The sequence below is a fragment of the Phocoena sinus genome, chromosome 6, assembly GCF_008692025.1.
Source record: "Phocoena sinus isolate mPhoSin1 chromosome 6, mPhoSin1.pri, whole genome shotgun sequence".
NCBI lineage: Eukaryota > Metazoa > Chordata > Mammalia > Artiodactyla > Phocoenidae > Phocoena > Phocoena sinus.
This window is the reverse complement of record NC_045768.1, coordinates 59,291,085-59,310,858: the sequence shown is the minus strand read 5'-3', so window position 1 is coordinate 59,310,858 and position 19,774 is coordinate 59,291,085. Positions and strand designations below refer to the sequence as shown.

The 19,774-nt window shown below is 38.5% G+C and overlaps 1 protein-coding gene across 1 annotated transcript in view; it reads left to right on the top strand.

Annotated features, from left to right (window-relative positions):
• The first annotated feature begins 273 nt into the window (after window positions 1-273).
• The window catches only part of PTPRD (protein tyrosine phosphatase receptor type D), a 527,692-nt gene continuing 508,191 nt past the window's right edge, over window positions 274-19,774 (top strand). The window contains 1 exon segment of the mRNA XM_032635461.1: window positions 274-365. The gene's annotated coding sequence lies outside the window, so the exon portion shown is untranslated.

The following is a 19,774-nucleotide window of genomic DNA, read 5'->3' as shown; positions in this document are numbered from 1 at the left end:
GGAAGAGGAGGCGGAGGCGGCGGCGGCGGCGGCGGCGGAGAAGTGGATAGGGGTGGAGGGAGGGAGGGCGGGGGGACGCGCTCCTTTGGATGCTGGATTTCGGCGTTTGGGACTCACTCGCTGACTCTCCTCCACTTCCTCGCTCTGGACTGGGCTGGCCGCGCGAGGAGCGGGCGGCGGCAACCACGGGGGGGATTCCCGCGGCGGGCGCCGCAGCTGCGCGGGATTAAATCGGCCGCCCGGACTCCGGCGGCTGGGGCAGGCGTGGGCTGAGCGGCCGTGGAGGGGCGTGAAGGCGCTGGAGCAAAGTGCTGGTGGCGGCGCGGGAGGCGGTGGCGGAGGCTGCCCGGAGCCGACATGACCAGGTGAGTCTCCCGAGCTGATCCGGTCCGCCCCCCTGAGTCTTCCCGGGTCTGCGTCCTTCGGAGTCGGCGTCTGCGGCTCGCCCGGAGCCCGGCTCCCGCAGCCCGCAGGTCAGGGGCCGGAGCTGCACACTCCGGCGTCCGCGAGCCCAGCGCCCCGGCACCGGAGCGCACAGTTTGCTCTTCGGAACCTCCTTGGGCAGAGGTCCTCCCCTACACGGTTCGCTTCTCGCTTAAAGCCTCAGACCAGGGAGAGTGGCAGTTCTAGAGAATGAGGGTGTTTGAACCTGTGTATTTGTGCGATTCCCCGCTTTCTCCTCCTGGGGTGGGCGTAGTATTGGGGAAATGGTGGAGCGGCGGGGCACTACGACCCTACCCAGGGATTCTGCCACTGCAGTTTTCTGTTTTTTCTTTGTTTTTTTAAGAGGCAATGATTACTAATTTGAGGGCTGGTTTTGGTGATTTCTTTCTTTCCTCTGAACTAGTGGGGAGAAGGAGAAATAGCAGGAGTCAAAGTCTACGCGGCTGCCATAGAGGAGGGGGATTGTTTTGGAGACCTTTCCGTGGCAGAATCAAAGCTCGTAGTTCTGCCACGGGAATCTTCTGTTCTTACACACTCATTCCGTAGGGAAGGGAACAAAGAATTTATCATGAAAAGTCCAAGTTGTAGGAAACAATTTTAAAAGAAAACCAAGAACAAACTAAACGTTCTTTCCTTTCCTGTCGGTTTATTGTAGCTTTCACAGTGGCGTGTAGAAAACTTGAATTGTGTATCTGTGAGGTTGATTTTCATTTAGAAGCATTAACAAATTAAGGCAGTTTTCTTATGCTTAAAAAAAAAAAAAAATCTTGGACACTGTGTGAGCTTGGCTTTCATTAATTGGGTGCTCCAGTATTGTGAATAGTAGGTCCATTCTCCAAAACCTGGACTATCACAGTTCACTTGTATTGTTTCCAGCCTGCTTCCCAGTACACGACTTGCCTACTGTCTCCTCTGTTTTCTAAAATTCTTAGAGCAATCCCCCGGACCAACCTACAGTTTGTGCCTTAAGCATACAGGGAGATTCCTGAGGGATCGCTGCCTTGTATTTTCCCTTATACTTTTTTTTTTCTTTTTTTTCCCACCTTGACATGCCCACAGTCATAGTACCATTGACTTAGAGCATAGCACATACATTTTGAGCCTCTCAGAGACTAGCAACTGCTTGTGACTTGAGATAGATTTTCTGTTGGACTTCCAGTGCTTCAAACGTGGACCTTTCCATTTGGTGTTTTTTTTTCCCAACCATCCTGTAGCACACACATGGAGTGTTAGTCCAACCATTGATACTTCTGACCATTTTGGCAGTTCTATCACTGTTTCAAAGTGTACACATCCACCACTCTACTTGAGTAAAACCAGGGTGATGTACTGCCAAGACTTGAAATATTCTGAATTAAAGGAATATTTAGATGATACCAACCTAAAGATCATACCATGTTGTTAGTATGATGATATCCAGGACAAAGCTTAATAAATATTGTACTTATTTAGAAAACATTTTGTTACATGCCACAGATAGATGTTATTTTGTTAGCTTAGCAAAGAGAGAATAAAATTTCAGTGCTCAATGTCCGAATTCTTGAAACAGACATCCTAAATGGACAATACAAAGAAAATTTTCCTACCTCCCACCTCCCATAATTATGTACTGTACTTTGCTTTTCAATGGAACTAGCAATTCTGTGACAGATTTCTTAAATTCATCCTCATGCTATCAGCTATTATTGTACTTTCAAAGTGTGAAATTGACAAGCTGGTCAGTTTCATGAATTCAGCTGTCAGATTGTGTCCAGTTAAAAACTGCTAAAAGCTGTAAATGTGCCTGCCTAGAATTTTCTTTTTTAAAGGAAAGACAGCTAGGGGGTGAGGATTAAAGGGTGTTATTAATTGTAGATCTTTGTAAATAGGTGCACTCTAATGTAAGTTTTATCACTGGCTGTTGTTGGGAAGCACATTTATTTTAGATTTCTACTGTTTTAAAAGTGGCATTCAGTTTGTATCTATATTTCATTTTAAATAGTGAGCACTTTACATAGAAATAATCTGTTCTTACAGCCCTCAGTAATAATAGTATAATAGAAATAAGATTCAAAGAGGAAAAGTGTCTCTCGAATATATTTTAATATATATGAGTAATATATTACTTTTGTAATGACATGTGAAGAGGTGGATGAATTAAATATTTTACTGTGGAGGTTATGTAACACAAATTCTTCTTAGACCAGTGCAGTTGTAGTTACTAAAGTAATGAAATACAGTGCTCTATTTTAATATATATGTATTTCAGTGGATAATCATAAAAGCAAAACTGCTTAAAGTATTAAATACAATGATTTGATTTGTCTTTTAAGATTGACATTCATCTACAGCCAGAATATCTCAAAGTCGAGAACTAAGAGTCGGAATCCCCTCATCTGCTGCTATTTGCTAAGCCACTAGGGGCCTGTATAACTGTTCTTATATCCAGGAGGTACTCTGGTATGGCATATGCAAACCCTTCCTAGAGAGGCATTTAAAAAGTATCAGGTAGGCAGTCCCCTAAGTTTTGGTTTTGTCTTTTTAACCTATTAACTCATGCTCTGATGTTAGTCATAGACATTGACTGAAGGGTTTTTCAAGAACGTTGTTTAGAGCTTACACTATGGCGGTACAAGGATGACTTTTCACAGAGTGTGCAACATAGGAGAGGTATTTGTGCAAATTCATATGTGATCCCAGTTTCTCAGTGCATGTCAAGGATAACTGATAAGGGTGCTATTGGCATAATGTAAGGTTAAAAAAGAAAGGAAGCAGAATTACTTTAAGGAATGCCGTAGTCATAGATTGATGGTGTGATTAAACTAGCTTTGTGAGTGCTGTGCAAGTTGTGTGGAACCAGAATCTGAGGCTGTGACTACAGTTTAGTCAGCACTTGAGGGACCCCCACTGAAGATGCACTACACGTTTTTTAAGTGTCAGTTTCACAAATTTGAAATCAACCAGCTGTGGCAATCTTGATAGACATTAGGCAATAAGGTCAAGTATACTTACACCGTTCTTTTGTTGATTTTCAGTTTTTCAAACTGACAAGGGTAACTATTTGTAAAAGAGCACCCTGTAAGTATTTGCATATTGGATTTCCTTCAGCCCAAAGTTGATTTATCAAGCCATTGAACATTTCTATTTTTAAAAGGATTCTACGGATAAATAAGAATTCATTAACACAGTCACGTACTAAAAGTGCCATTTCAGGAGTGATGGATTTCTCAAGGTGGTTTTGCTTTAAAACTACCCTTCTCTAGTTTCAGTGTGTATTTGTGGGTAGTCTGAGAGTTGAAGTATGCCTGTGCTCTAATTTATGATCCTGAGAGCATCAAACTTTTAGGCTCACATCTTTAAATGTGTACATTTAACCTTTGGTCATGGGTGCCCTTTTAATTCCCAGAAGTTTCTGGGAATCTGGAAAATAAACTTTACCTTTAATGTAATATATTCAACTTAGCGACCACAAAATATTCTTTTAGCGTTAGTTTTATAAGCACAGATATATGAAGTGCTAAATAAGAAAGATTAAGTGTTCAGTTTTCCAGAGTATTCAAAGAATGTATTATTTGTTCCTATTTTCTTAAAGGGAGAGTAGTTTTTGGTTGGAAAGGTTAGTTTGAATAAATGAGTTACATTTTAAGCAAGGCCTACTCTGAGTGTGTTTTTGCCTTATGGAGTTATTTTTCTTTCCTTTGCACTGTTTGGTTTCTTTGAAAAAATCTTTTAAGAAAACTACTTACTTGTGATGGCACAAAGGCAACTTGTAGCCGCAAGCAAAGGCAATGTTTAAAAACATTTCTTTTTATATTATCAATGATTTGCCAAGAGCAAAGAGAAGAGTTGTTCTTTCTGTGAACTACAAGATCCAGGATTCCTATATAACACATCAACAGAAGAAATCTGATAATGTGGAAGAAGATTGCTTAGGAGGGATTTATAAGTAAATTTCATTGCAACAAACATCCCTCGTTTACACTTCTCTAATTTCATAGCACAGTGACATTTCCACCAAAGGACAGGTTTGTTTGGGGACATGTTTTCTATATGGATAATATCATTTGCTTCTGATTAGTAGTTGGTAATACTTATTAAAATGTCATGCTTGGCTTGCATTTGTTTTGACAAGTAAAGGGTCCAAATTCTCCCACCCCCAGTTTAAAAATAAAGATGTGTTTCAGCTCTCCACAATCAAACCTTTAAGAGAGAGAGCTAAAAGAATAAATGGCTTGTGCTTACTGATTGTTCATTATATGAAATTGTAGCCTCAGATGTAAAAGTTCAGCATTTTCTTTATGTCATAAGTCTTGGGGAGGTCAAAGAGCAAATGCTTATACGTTATAGAAGTGTCTGACGTAATGTGACCTAAATAATAGAGTCATGGCAATGGTGCGAGACTGAAGCATCAATGAAATAGAATTCTTAAAAATGTAACTCACAAAATTACATTTTAGGCCCATGCCCCTTGTTTCCCCTTTAATAAATCACCCATTTGCTTTTATGTAATCAACGGTTTGCATTTTCTTCTCAACATTTTATTTATGAAATATTTTTAAGACAAAGTAATTTAAGTGTTGTCTCCAGTTATACTGTCACACTCCTCAAAGCAACTTGTTGCTAAAAAAGAATAAAATTGTCTGCAATGTCTCACCTCCTCCCTCTCAAAGTAATGCATTCAGTATCTTTCTGTTCATTGTTTTCTATTTGACACTGATGTATATAATAGGGTCATATCAATATTTGTCAGTTACTCTATAGTTTTTTTTCTTTTTAATTACAAGAAACAAAGAGCAAAACTGAACTTTTTCTTGGCTTTTCAACCTCTGCTGTCCCCCAGATCAAATCCCTGTATGTCATAGATCAGCAAATTAAATGAAAGAGATGACAATTTAGAAAGCTAAGACAGCTGATTCTGTCCGTAAGCCAGCAGATCAGGTGTACCCATACAGAGTGTTGAGACAACTTGAATAGTCCTAGCTTTCCACCTGCAGCAAGTAAGCTTTGCTTTCCTTTGCAAATGGCTGCTGTTAGGTGGCAGGCTCCCCTTGGGCTTCTTCAAAACTTATAACAAAATATAAGAGCAAAAGCAGCCATCTGAAGCTCATCTTTCTCCTAGTTCTTTGAATTCACTGACCAGAAACACGACTTAGCTTTGACATTCAGATAACAATGTCAGGAGAGTTGTGACCTTTAACATATTGTTATTTACTGGCTTTAACCATCGTAACTCTGTCAGTTTCATGAGCTTGATTGAGTTTATGAATTCTTAGTTGTCTTTTTTCCAACAGCCCTCAAGCTGTATTCTTCAATGTAGCACTAGCTAACTAAATTCAGATTTGTGAATTGCATTTAGAAAATTATGCTTCTCAGTATTGCTTTGGGATTAGGAGATAATGTACTTTCAAATATATGAAATGATCATCTCACTGGGTCACAAGTAACAAGTGACTTCTTTTTTAAGCTTCAGTAAATGGACTCCCTTTATTAACAAAAAGGTTTATATTAGTACTGATTTTATAAATAATTGAAAATCAGTTATTGCTTAATCTTAATTAAGCGTAGGTATATAGTGTATATAAAGATAATGCTAAAGGTTGCAAAATCTAGACCAGTTTCTTTCCTTCCTTTTTTTTCTTTCTTTTTTTCTTGGAGACAGTGAAAAGAACATGAATTTGATGCAAGAAAAACTGAGTTTATACCTTAGTTTTGTCACTTATTATCTGTGGGATCTTGGGAGAAATTATATAACATCTTAGGGTCTTGTTTCACCATCTGTAACATGGAGAAAATAGCCATAGAGGTGATGAAGATCCTGTTAGATAAGGATTTGTCTTATTTTGTATTTTTTAAATTAAAAAATTCCTGGATGTAGGAATGACATAACGGACATGCTATATTCAATGATGGTAGTTTGTATGATAGTGTTCTGCTCTCTTTGGCTGTCTGCTGTAAATTATTGCTACCTGATTTAAAAATTAAGCCTTGTTGGATATGGGTTGTTCGGTGTACATTTTCCCTATGTGCACTCTGTTGTGTACATGGTATAATTACTACAGATGCTGGAACTACCTTTTCCTGTCCAGCACGTTTTTTGAAGTCTGTACACATCAGTATGCCATAGTACGCTGTTTATCTCAGAAAGCTTTTAAGGGAAAAGCTAGAAATGATTTTACCTACAGTGTACCAAGAGAGCATTTTGCTTAAAAGTCAAAAATGTTTTAATAGATTCCTGATGATATTTGGTGTTGAGCTGCAGTCTGGGGGAAGAAATGTTTAGAAAAGCAGTTAATTAAAATACTGAACCAACAGAATTGCCTTTTTTTTTTTTTTTTTTTTTAAATGGTAGTGCATCTTAGAAAGCTCTTTAGCTCTTTGCCCAGCGCAGCTGTCCTTCCATGAAAGCTCAGGTTTCAAGAGCAATGATGGATGGTGGGTGCCTGTAGCCAGTTGTGGGGTTTGCTCTGAGGTCAAATGTATTGATGGAGGATAGGAATTTACTGCCTTCTGTCTCTCCCTAAGATCCGCCAGTACAATTTCACAGAGAAAAATTAGACTAGACACATCAAATGCTGATCCAGTGTTCCATTACGGGCCAAAAAAACATTTGTTTTTAAAGTTTGAAATAATTTTTTCCTCCATCCCCCTTCCACCCCAATTGGAGGGACACATCGTACACACACTAACGGTTTTTCACTGCACAAGTAGACTGCTGGCTTCCTGCAAAAACATACTTGAACTACTTGTAATAGTAACTTAATTGAAATATTGTTAAAGGGTTTTAAGAGAGAAACAAAATAAGTCTACTAGTTTTGACTTTTCTGGTTGAAATACTTCAGTATGTGATTTTTAGATACATGGTTTTATATCTTTAGTTATAAATTCTATCATATCTTAATTTATATCTTAATTTAAATGGAATGTTTGGCCAATTGGGAATAATCTATTGGAAACGTCTTAAATATTCTAAATCCATTTACTGGCTAAGTAGTGATTTTCACATTTTTCTTGGTGGGGAAAGGAGGGAATTATAATATTTTACTAGAGGGATAAATTTTAGGGAACATCTTCCATTGGAAATAGCTCATGGATGGAAGTTCTCTCTGAGTCCCTTCTTTGAGCCTCACTTTCTTCATCAACATTGTTTCCCCTTCATTTGATATTTTGGCCTTCGGTCTCCATCTCCATTCTAAACTCTCATTGTTGTTTTATATATGGGCCTCTTCAGGTCACCGTCTGTACTCTTTAATGGGATATTCCTGTCTACTTCTCATAGAAACAATACTTATTTCTGCATAGATGACTCTCAAAATAAATTTTCTAACTTCTCTCCGGAGTTCCAGATCTGAATTTTTTTCCGCCTTGTTAGATAGTTGAGAAATAGAAGCCTCTCCTGTATCCCACATTCTGCATTTTATAAACTTAAAATATAATCTTTCACCCATACTTCTGTCTACTTTTTTCTTGGTACCTCATTTTCTCCTTTCTCCTTTTCAATTCTTCCTAAAAACTTCTGCTTTCTGAAATACAAGCCTTTTCAATTCTGCCTACTCAAGTGCTAAATTCCCAACACAGCAGTCAAAGCCCTTTGCAGTCTAATCCTAACTTGTGTGTCCAGCCTCTGCTCTCGGCATAGCCCCAGGTGCTCTGTCCTGCTGTAGTATCAGAGCCCCTGCCCTAAGGGAGAAGACTCTGCCCTCGGGCACCTCTTTGGTTCTACCAGCCCTCCGTTCTTGGAATCCCCTTTCTCTCCTTGCAGGCTGTCCTAATTTGCATCCATTGAAATCCTCCTAATAAGTCTCATTTTCTAATTCTCAACTCAAGTGCTCTATGCTCTTTTCTTTGAATTTACTTTGAGTTGAATTTAATTGAAATCATGAATGTGAAGAATAATTATTCAGTTGAAATCTCTGATGATGCTCAGGACATTGAGATAGGTGAAAAACAAATTTCTTTTAATTTTCTTTATATTGGAAGTACAGTAATAGTGGTTGATGTGTAAAGTTGTAATTGTGATGGTTGCTAAAATTTAGTGAGCATGTACTGTGTGCGAGGCATTCAGCATAGCGTTTTACCTTCACTGTCATTTTTAATCTCTAAAACAATGCTATGTAAGTCATATGCTTTTTATTATCACCAGTTTAAAAGCTGATTCATAGGTTAAGTATTTGCCCAAGGTTGCATAGCTAGATATAATAAAGATGGAATTCAAAGCCAAGATTTTAAGTTATGATCCCAACTTTTATCCACTCCACTCTTAACCTCTCAATATATTCTTGTGTCTGACATGAATTTTTAAAAAGTTTATTTCACATATACCAGGCACATATACACAATGACACAGTGCTTTCTTAACCCCAATTCAGGAAGAATCTTAACAATTATGTGGTTTTCCCCCTATCATTTCTGAAGAATCTCTTCTGTTTCTTTCTCTGCTTGGGACTGGAGGGATTTAATTTTTTTTTTTTTTTTTTAAACTTAAGCAGTTTAGTTTGGACTGGGTGACCTTTTTTCTTTTTCTTTCTTTTTTTTTTTTTTTGGCAGTTGCCTTACAGCTCTAAAATTATATGATTTTAGGCCAGTGACACAACTGCCTGAGCCCTGGGGTTAGTCCTGGAACAGAAGTGGTTAAATTAAATATTTCCACCAAGAATAGCTTTTTAAAAATCACAAAGGCTGGCATTTTCATAGCTGCCCAACACGTAGGGAATCAAAAGCATTTTTACAAAGAGAACTGTAGATCCAGCAGAGATATCTGAAGAGCAGCCTCCCATCAAAGAAATGAAATTATGCCAAGTGACTGATATATATGTGTTCTAGTTATTGGCTGCCTGCCCTGCACAACTGTATCTGGGAAATTTTGTCAATTATACTATCTTCTAAAATACTCTTATTTTCGCTGCTCACATGTTCATTTCATTATCAATAACAGATGGATGATTCGATAAGTTTTTTTCCACTTAACCCATTTTTATAAAAGTTTAGCTTTTTTTTGGGGGGGGGGGTCAGGCTACAGAGACCTATTTCTGATTAATTATGGTCTTATAAATAATACAAGAAAGGATGTTACATTTGTTTGGTTTGGAAAATTATTTTTTCTCTGACAACAAAGCACCCTGAAGTTTTAAATCAGACATGGTACATAAAATAAAGTTACATGGAAAATGCTTTGGTCTTTTATGGCTCTTACTGTGTGTTAACAATCAAGTCTTCTTTGCCCAGGTTTCTAAAATGCTTCTCACATGAATGCACTGTCCTATTTAGTCATGTTTTCCTGTGGGTTAATCTATAAACAAAACCTGCTAGGAGCCTGGAGCGGCGTACCTTCTTTGGGTGGTGTGTAGTGAGGGTTCTTCCATGATTAGGTTCTTAATAAATGCTTTGTGATGATAATAGGTATAAATTAAGAATGACAAGTTCAATAAATATTGTTAGGCATATTCAGCTACTACTTTAAGAAATGATTGGCTAAGTGCAGTAGAATTGAATCGGATTTTTACTCTTGCCCAGATTCAACTTGAAACTGATTTCTTTTTATCAAAAAAACTAGGAAATACACCATTTAAATTTTGATTTTAAATTCATCATTTAAAATCTGTTTTCTCTAAATAATCTCTTGTTATTCCAGTAGACCAAAAGAAATATTAACTTTCTTTCAACCAAATTATTCACTACCTTTTTTTTTTTTGCGGTACGCGGGCCTCTCACTGTTGTGGCCTCCCCTGCTGCGGGGCACAGCCTCCGGACGCGCAGGCCCAGGGGCCATGGCTCACGGGGACCAGCCGCTCCGCGGCTTGTGGGATCCTCCCGGACCAGGGCAGGAACCCGCGTCCCCTGCATCGGCAGGCGGACTCTCAACCACTGTGCCACCAGGGAAGCCCCCATTCATTACCTTTTAATATATTAGCTGGCATCTGTTGGCAAAGCCCTCCTTATCTTTTGCCTGGATTGCAGCCTCTCTGTGTTTCGTTGGAAACTCTGTATAGTTGCTTCGGTGCTCTGTAGCCAGCGTGATCATTAAGAAACTCAAATCTGTTTATGTCATCCTTCTTCAAACATTCCAATGGCTCTTCCTTCCGCTCTATGTAAAGGTTGAAATACCCAGCAGAAGTCACCTGGGCCTTGATGTCTTTCTCCCTGCCTTGTGTCTTGCCGCCTTGCCATTCTCATAATGGTTTTCTCTATTTCCCTTCTCCCACCGTCCACACACATACATTCCAGCCATACTAAAGTATTTGATATTTCCCTGATGCACTACTTTGACCCTTTGGTGTATAATTCTGAGCATGCTTTCTCCTTTTCCTGGAAATTCCCTTCCCGTTCCATTTTTGCCTGATTCCCCTCTTCCTTCAGGTCTTAGCAGAGCTGACAACTCTTCCAGCACGTCTTCCCATCCTGCCAAGCCTGGATACGCTTTCTTTATGCACTAGAAGAGACCCAAATACATTTTACATAGAGTGTTCATAATATTGCATTGTGACTGCTTATCTGTGATCTGATTCATTACAAATACCTCAAAGCCAGGACCCAAGTCTTTTCCCCAGTGGTGTTTCTAACGCCTAACCCATGGCTTGGCTCAGTGTCTGGTAACATTGGCCCATTGTTGTTGAGTAATTTGTGAACAAATCCGTGTGCCCAGAAAAGTCAGAGGTTAGTTAGTTCATCGCCCAGATCTTAAAACCCGTACGTTTAATGTTTAACTCCACAATTTATGACAGTATTGCCAGTTGCTCTTGAGTACTTTCATTTTACTTGAGCTAAGTTCTACTTGCCGAGTTCCCTCCCAAACCAAGACAAAACCAAATCTGTGTATACTGTGTGTATCTCCTCATATGCCACTAGACAGGACAAATCTGCCTTTACATCTGGCTGTGGTAGGAATTCCCAGATGCACTTAATTCTGACACATGGTCATTATTGAACCAAAAGCCGTTGCCTGGTATGATTATAGCTCGTATTTGTTTTCTTTTTTGAGGGCCCTCATCCAGGCTGCCAAATGTACAACAGGTGCCTTAGCTTTATACTTGCCAATCTGTTGTTATGCAAATGACCACCCTAACAGAGACTAATGGTATCTAATAAAATTGATCTCAGTTCTGGCAAGCCAGGCTTAGGAAAGCAGGAGCAGTAGGAACTGCAGTGTGGAAATATGCTGGTGCTGAATGCTCCTGGTGAAGCATACAATTTTTAGAAGGTGGCATATGGCTCACATGTAGGCCCCTTGTTTATGTTGAGCCATGGAAATTTTCCGCAGCCCAGTATTATTTGAACACTAGGACTTGCAACCTCTAATCTTATTTTAGATGGACTCGCTGGGTGGCCTGGGGACAGGACTAGCTGTGCCAGCTTATCAGTGAATGGCTGTGCCATGTCTGTAAGGCACAGCCAGGCAATCTTTTTTGGCCAAACAGCTGGTTTGTATGACCGCTTATATTTCCTGTCATCAGAAATTTGCCTCACTGATTTCATAAGGCCCTGTAAAGACTTCAGTATTAACAGAGATCGCTAGGAGAGGAGTATGTCAACCTGCAAGTAGGAGCTGATGTTTGGACACTTGCATTCAAAGAGTGTGTATGATTTTGTGGGTTTTTTTTCATGCCTTGTAGGAAGCTGGCCTAAGGAGACCTTTGTCACCAAAGGAAGTAACTTCTTGGCAACTGGACAAGGCAGGGAGAAAGAACTCAAAAGTCTAAGTGATGATAAATGTTAGAACCAGGTTTCACAGGGATATGAAATTGCGTTTGTTTTTTTTTTTTTCTGTAAGGATCTTAGAAACCTCATTTTCTTCACTTACTTACCTTCTCTCCCATTTATGCATTTATTCTTTAGAGCATCGTACATTAATCTTTCCACAGTGCCTTGCATTTATTCCCATAAATGCAAGGCACTGTGGGAATGTAAGGATGATGTCACTTGCACTGACAAATAGGCAGAGATCTATCTGGATTCTTAAGATTTTGGAAAATTCATGCTAGCATAATGTGCTTTTCCAGTTGGAGAGCTTTATATTGTCATGTGGAAAAAAGCTACTCAAATTCCACCATGATAGGAAGGCTTACAGGTTTCACTAAATGAATAACCGCTACTAGAATAAGAGTCAGTGGTTAGAGCCTTAACTGCCTAGCCATACTTCACTTGGCTCCACAGTTAATTGAGCTTAACTAATTTCCTGTGACCTAGCATATAGAGTAGTTCTTAGGTTAGGATTTGCCTATTATTGGGCCATCTTTTTGTATTATTTATACCCATCCTACTTGCAAAAGGATTTGTGGCAGCTATTAAATCATATGCTTCATTATCCTTAATAAATCACCTTGGTAGAGCAGACAATGGATTATTGTACAGATAGTTAGTTTCTATGAATTTTTTACAAAAAATATGCATCTTCTTAGCCTCATTCTACATGATATTTTATTTCAAAGCATTTAAAAAATGATAGAGCCCTTTAAGGAGTATAGCAAAGTACTCACTTAGTGATGATTGTTCGTACTAAAAAAAGTAGACTAAGTAAAAGTAATATAAACGTGAAGAACATTTTTAAATAAATGTTTTTGAAAGGCCTGCTACCATTTCTGATTGTGTAAGTCTTTCAAGATAGTTTTTTTATCATTTAGAAGAAAAGATGCACAATGATGTAGTAGGATTTTACAGTAGTAACGTTCTTTGCAACTAGAATTGAGAAAAATAATGAAATAAGCAAATAGATAAGAGCTAGCATCCGCAAGCCTACATGAACATGGTATCACTTATAGGTAAAGGAGAAATAAATTATCTTGTAGATATTTTAAGCATAGGACTCTTTTTTCTTTTGGATTTTTTAGGTACCAGAGTGACACATTACATTATGTTTCCATATCTCTCAATGAAAACTAAACACATTTCTGTCTGTAAAATGGACCATATTAGCCTCTTTGTCATAGGGATAACCATTACTCACAGAGCGAGAGGGAGATCTTCCAAAGGTGCTAGAAAGGATGTTGGATTAAACTTTGTGTTGAGAAGACTTCACTGTCCTAGCTAGCCCTTCCACCTTGGTCTCCAGAACCCAAGTCCATTCCTTTTTGTACTTAACACTGTCCCAGAAATGGAGTTCTGGCTGATGCATTGCTGGTTCTCAGATGATGGAAGTTTCCTCATCAGACAGCATCTGCTTTTTCTCAAACAAGACTCAAGGGAAGAACAAGAGACAGATCTTAATCCTGTTTTATTTTTACCATAAGAAACCAAGTCTCTGTATTATTTAAATTAAATGTAATTAGGAACTCAGTTGTACTAGCTATATTTCAAGTGGTCAGTAGCCACAAGTGGCACAGGGCTGTCATATAGAACAGCAGAGACATAGAACGGTTTCTGTTGTTGCACAAAGCTAGGTTGGACAACACTGGTCCTCCCTGATGGTTCTGAGATATCATTTGATATTTTCAAGGTTACACATGTAATAAAATATAGACCATTTACATACTGAGACTACCCATTGATCTTACTAGAAAAGAATCTACCCTGTCAGATGTAAGTGAAAGATATTGTATCTCAGAAATACATCCTCAAGGAAAGTGAATTGATAGCTGATTCTGTGCTTTTTGTCTAACGACAAATATGCGTACTGTTGGATTTTGTACCCGCTCAATATGGGGAAATACTCTTCGATGGAAGGCAGATACAGAAACAAATTGAGTTTTAGCTGTTCTACCACATCTCCTCTCAGATTTCTTCAGTGAGTCTTTTCTGTTGTTTTCCAAGTGATTTCAGTCATTTTTCACTGCAGAGCTGTATGTGAAGGTTTAAGGAGTGGTGAAAACAGGGCTCAATAGAGTGATCATATAATTAACATCCAAACGGGATGCTGTGAGAGTGACCGGGGATGCTCTTAATGGGACAACTGGTTTAGACCCGGCTGTTGTCAGCAAACCTGTAGGTCTGATGTCTTAAAGCTTCATATGCAGAGCAGAGCAAATGTGTGTCTTTGTTAGGACGGCCAGACTTGGTAGGAGGGAGGCCTGAAGGAAATCCTGGGGATTCAAAGCATTACCTAGCCTCCTCTTGCCATGTTTCCTACTGTCCTGCTTTATTACAACGCTCTGAGTTTTGGTCAGGGATCAAACCAATCTAATGTCACTTGTAATTAACATTGACAAGCACATATCAGAACAACATGTTAGAAGTCATTGAAAGAAATGTGGAGGCGGTTGAGGACCTCCAGACTCACCCCTGCCAATCCATCGGGGATGAGAGGCAAAGCAATAGAGACAAAACTAAGAGAGTACTTTAACCACCCCTCTCCCACCTCTCCACACCCTCCGTGATGCTGAGGCAAGGGTTAAAGGCACAACTTCAGGTTTCTGTAGAGGTGTAACAGAACAGCCAGGGAAAGGAGGAGGCATGAAAAGTTAAAGGTCTTTGCAACAGTTCCTGGAAACAGAGCCCTACTTTCTCTTAACTGGCTTCTCTTTTGGTCACAGAACCTGAGGTGATTGTTCCCAAATGCCTTTCTCTTTTCCTTTCACATCATGAGTTCCTATCACCTCCCACAGGGAGCACCATGGGTCTGGTATTTTTAGTTGCAGCATTTGCATTTTATAGATAGCTTTGTTTTTTTGTTCTTTTTTTTTTTTCCTTGCATTGTAACTATAGCTATATCAAGGAATTGTTTTGTTTTCAATATGCTTTAGAAAGTATGTAGCAACAGTTAGGTGTAGTTTTTTGTTTGATTCTTAACCAGTTCTGAGACTGTCTTTGTCCCCGTGTACCTCCAGCTTTGTAATCAAAATGAACAAAAACAGGTTTCTGAGGGATAAGGGTTTTTAAAGACAGTCGGTTAAGAATACAATCAATTGTGTATTAGGCGATGCTTGCAGCTTCGAAAAAGCTACAAAGGTCTCGGTCAGGGGCAAGGGATTGTACATACACAGTGCTGAGGGTGTTTTGGTCTGTACTAAATTGGTGTTTGCTCAGAACCATGGACTGTGTCTCCTACCCATCTCCCCAGAAAATGTGTCAGTTAGAAAAAATAAAGCTGCTTTCTATTTCCTAACAGGTTTACTATTATTATTTTAAATTTCCTTACCAAAGAGGATTCGTGGTAGGGGTGGAAGTGTTTCTGCTTCACAGCATTCTCAGCCCCCGTAACAAAGTGGGAAAGTGCAAGGGCTACTTCGAGCCAATCAATCCACTAGAGCCTGGGGACACTAACTTCTTGCAAAGTCTCATTTTTCAAGTCTTGGCTTTTTATCATGATTATACATACTGTCTCTATCAGTAACCAAGGTGAAAATCAGGGTCCTCTGTAATTACAGATCTAAATCTTGATGGTCGCAGAAGCATTATGATCGACAGGAGCTACATAAAACAGCCGCCCGTTCTCACCCCAGAAAGATTTAATAGTCCGTCCCCTCCACCCCACACACTGCGGTCATGGGTTGCAGTGCTCTAGGTAATAACATAGAACTTGAATTTGTCATTATAGAAAGGATCCTGAGAACTCTCAATTCAGGTGACATGGTGATTCATAACATGGCACTGATCCTCGTTGATAGAAGTCTCTTGTACATATTGTTACATGCACTGTAGGAGATGCAATATTGGATCCAATATGGTACTGTAGTTAATTGATGCACTTGGTGCCAAAAGGTTGCCAAGTCTGTTAAAGGGGCAATTTTATCATTTTCAGTTGTTTAATTATCTGGAAAAAAATTAAGGATGGGCATGATTAGTTTTCAGAAATGTGTAGTTTATCTATTAGTATTTTAAATGTATGTAACTATAAGCCTACCAAATTAAATACTGAGCTCCGATGGTAGCTCACACTCAGAGTAGAGAACAGAAAAGCACAGAAATGTGCAACATTCCACTTGGGTATGTCTGACAAGTAGCAGAGTAAGAAAAGCTTTCCTTACTCTTTTTTTTGGGTTACAGTGAAGTGATTTGAAGGAGAACATGGACCTAAAGTAGTTTCCCTAGTATTTTGCTCTGATACAGTGGTCAAGTGTTACTGTTTTCACCTTTCTATATGCTAACTTTTATTCATCTATTTTACAGTCATAAAAGTAGTATAACCTCATTATAGGAAATTTAGAAACAAACAAACAAACAAAAAGTCACTAATAATCCCATCACCTGAAAACAACCCACTGTTCTGACTTGAGAGAATTTTCTCGTCCTTTATACTGTATGGTGAGTTTGCTATTCAGTACTTTGTCCATTGTCATTTTAGCATAAATATATATTTTTTCCATCTTGCCTCATCATGACTGTCATCTTTAGTGGCTGCCCAATAATTCATTGACTAGATGTGTCTATTTTCCTCTTAGTAGCCTTTGTTTTTGTTTTTTTCCCATTTTTCTCACTATTTCAAATACAGAATTTTGAGGAACATTTTAATTGGGACACATTTTTCTATATTTTGCATTATTTCTCTTAGCATTGACATAGAAGTGGTATCCCTAGGTCAAAGGATATGAACAGTTTTATGTCTTTTTGAACATATCACCAAGTTGCGTTCCAGAGAGGATGTATGTGCTAATAATGCCGCCAGTAATGACTGAAGATACCAGTTTCTTTTCCCCTTGGTCAGTTTAAAAATGATCATCTAAATCTTGTTGATTTAATAGGCAAAACACTGCCTCATTATTGTTTTGTTTTTTTTTGGCGGTACGTGGGCCTCTCACCGCTGTGGCCTCTCACGTTGTGGAGCAAAGGCTCCGGAAGCGCAGGGCTCAGCGGCCATGGCTCACGGGCCCAGCCCAGCCTCTCCACGGCATGTGGGATCCTCCCAGACCGGGGCACGAACCTGTGTCCCCTGCATCGGCAGGCGGACTCTCAAACCACTGCGCCACCAGGGAAGCCCCCATTATTGTTTTAATATGAATTTCTTTAATTACTGAAGTGTTACTTTCTCCCTAATATTTGTTTACAAGTCATTTATTCCTTTATATGAATTGTCTCTACATTTCCTTTGCCTAAGGGTTTTTATTCATTAGTTCACATTCTTATATATTAGGCATATTAACTCTTTGTCCATGTTTGTAACAAGTGTACCTTAAGTCTGTTTATTGGTCTTTAGTAATTGTTTTTACATATTTATTTTTAATTTTATATAGTCAAAGTCGTTGATGATCCTTTTCTCTGTGGTTATTAAAAGTACCTGAAAGTATTAAATAACCATGAAAATATCATTATGTTTATTTCTAGCACACAAACCAGGTACTGCTTTGCTAGAAGAAAGTATAAGTAAAGCATGCTATAAATTTACAATAAGAGTTATATGTATACAGATTTTTTTTTTCTAATTGGAGTATAATTGCTTTACAATGTTGTGTTAGTTTCTGCTGTACAACAAAGTGAATCAGCTATACACATACATATATCCCCTCCCTCTTGGGCCTCCCTCCCACCACCCACCCCATCTCATCCATCTAGGTCATCACAGCATTGAGCTGAGCTCCCTGTGCTATACCACATGTTCCCAATAGAGATGTGGATGGACCTAGAATCTGTCATACAGAGTGAAGTAAGTCAGAAAGAGAAGAACAAACATCGTATATTAACGTATATATGTGGAATCTAGAAAAATGGTACAAATGAACCTGTTTGCAGGGCAGGAATACAGATGCAGACATAGAGAATGGACGTGTGGACACAGAGGGGGAAGGGGAGGGTGGGATGAATTGTGAGGTTAGGTTTGACATAAATACAGATTTTCTTAAATTTATTTTTTTAGCAAATTTATTTTTATTATATTTTTGGCTGTGTTGGTTCTTTGTTACTGCGCGTGGGCTTTCTCTAGTTGCGGCGAGTGGGGGCTACTTTTCGTTGCGGTGCGTGGGCTTCTCATTGCAGTGGCTTCTCTCTAGGCGCATGGGCTGGAGCATGGGCTCTAGGCGCAGGGTCTTCAGTAGTTGTGACACACCAGCTCAGTAGTTGTGGCTCGCGGGCTCTAGAGTACAGGCTCAGTAGTTGTGGCGCATGGGCTTAGTTGCTCTGCAGCATGTGGGGTCTTCCCGGACCAGGGCTCGAACCTGTGTCCCCTGCATTGGCAGGCGGATTCTCAGTCACTGCGCCACCAGGGAAGTCCCTAGATTATTTTTTTTTTTAAAGCTGCCAAACTAAATGGCCAGTTCTTTAATCAATCAGTGTTTTCTGTTACTATTCATAAATTGGCATTTTTAGTTTGTCTGAAGCAATTTATTAGAAAGTAGTATTAAGTTTAGTAAAATATCTACATGAGTTAATTTTTAGTTGAATTTGAAAAGGATATTATTAGTTGATTTTAGAAGTGAAATATTTCCAAGCAGCTCATAGAATATAGGTGTTTCCAAGGGGGAGAATATAGTTTGATAATCTTGCCTTCAAATCATCTGTAAGTGACATGTAGTTGTAGTATAAGGCAAGTTTTAATAGATTTTTTTTTTTTCAAAATTGCCAATTACTTATCCTTGTCAAACTAAACAGTCCTTCCTTCCCCAGTTTATTTGCAATATTCCTTAAAAAAAAAAATCTTATTTGAAATCACTATACATTTTAAGAGCTGTGTCTGCTTTGGTCATTCTGTTTTATTTTTCTGTAGGTCCATGACTGAGTCAGTTTTAATACTCTTTCAATTACTATAGTGTTTTTTTTTTTGTTTTTTTTTTCTGTTATTATAGTACGTTGGGCTGAACCCTTTCCCCTTGCGTTTTTCTTATAGCTTATTCTTTGGTAACTTCTCTGATTTATTCTTTGAAATGAACTTTAGTTGACCCTAAAATGTTGAGTTAGAAACCAAGAAGACTTAAATCAGATTTTGACATAATATCATAGGACTTACTTATGTTCTGAGAAGTGGGCATATTATATATATAATTTAATTGTAGTCAAACGCTTAATTATAGTTGGAAATCTCTCACTTCTCTTTACAACCTCACAATAAAACAAGCAGGCAAACAAATAAAAGTATGTTTGGTTTAAATGGCACAGTCTCGTTTCGTTTTAAAGTTAGATACTAGATAATCTTCTAAATTATCTTCTAAATCTTCTAGTGTCTAAAGTTAGATACTAGATAATCTTCAAAATAGGCATAGGAATGCCTATTTTGACTTAACATTCAGTTTTCATGATTCCAAAATCTTGCTTCAGTTAGTTTTATAGTGAGAAGAAAAGCAACATATGCCTGCATATGCCTCAGTTTCTCATATCTACTCTTTTTTATATCCTATTTTAAAACATGTTTTTATTAAAGTTCTGAGCTCAGGATCTAAAATTGCTTTAATAATTATATGTAAAACGATGGGAATTTATAATTAATTTCTTGTTTTTATAAGGAGTGATTTTGATTATATATGTGGTACATATCAGTTGTTCTGTAGATATCCTAACA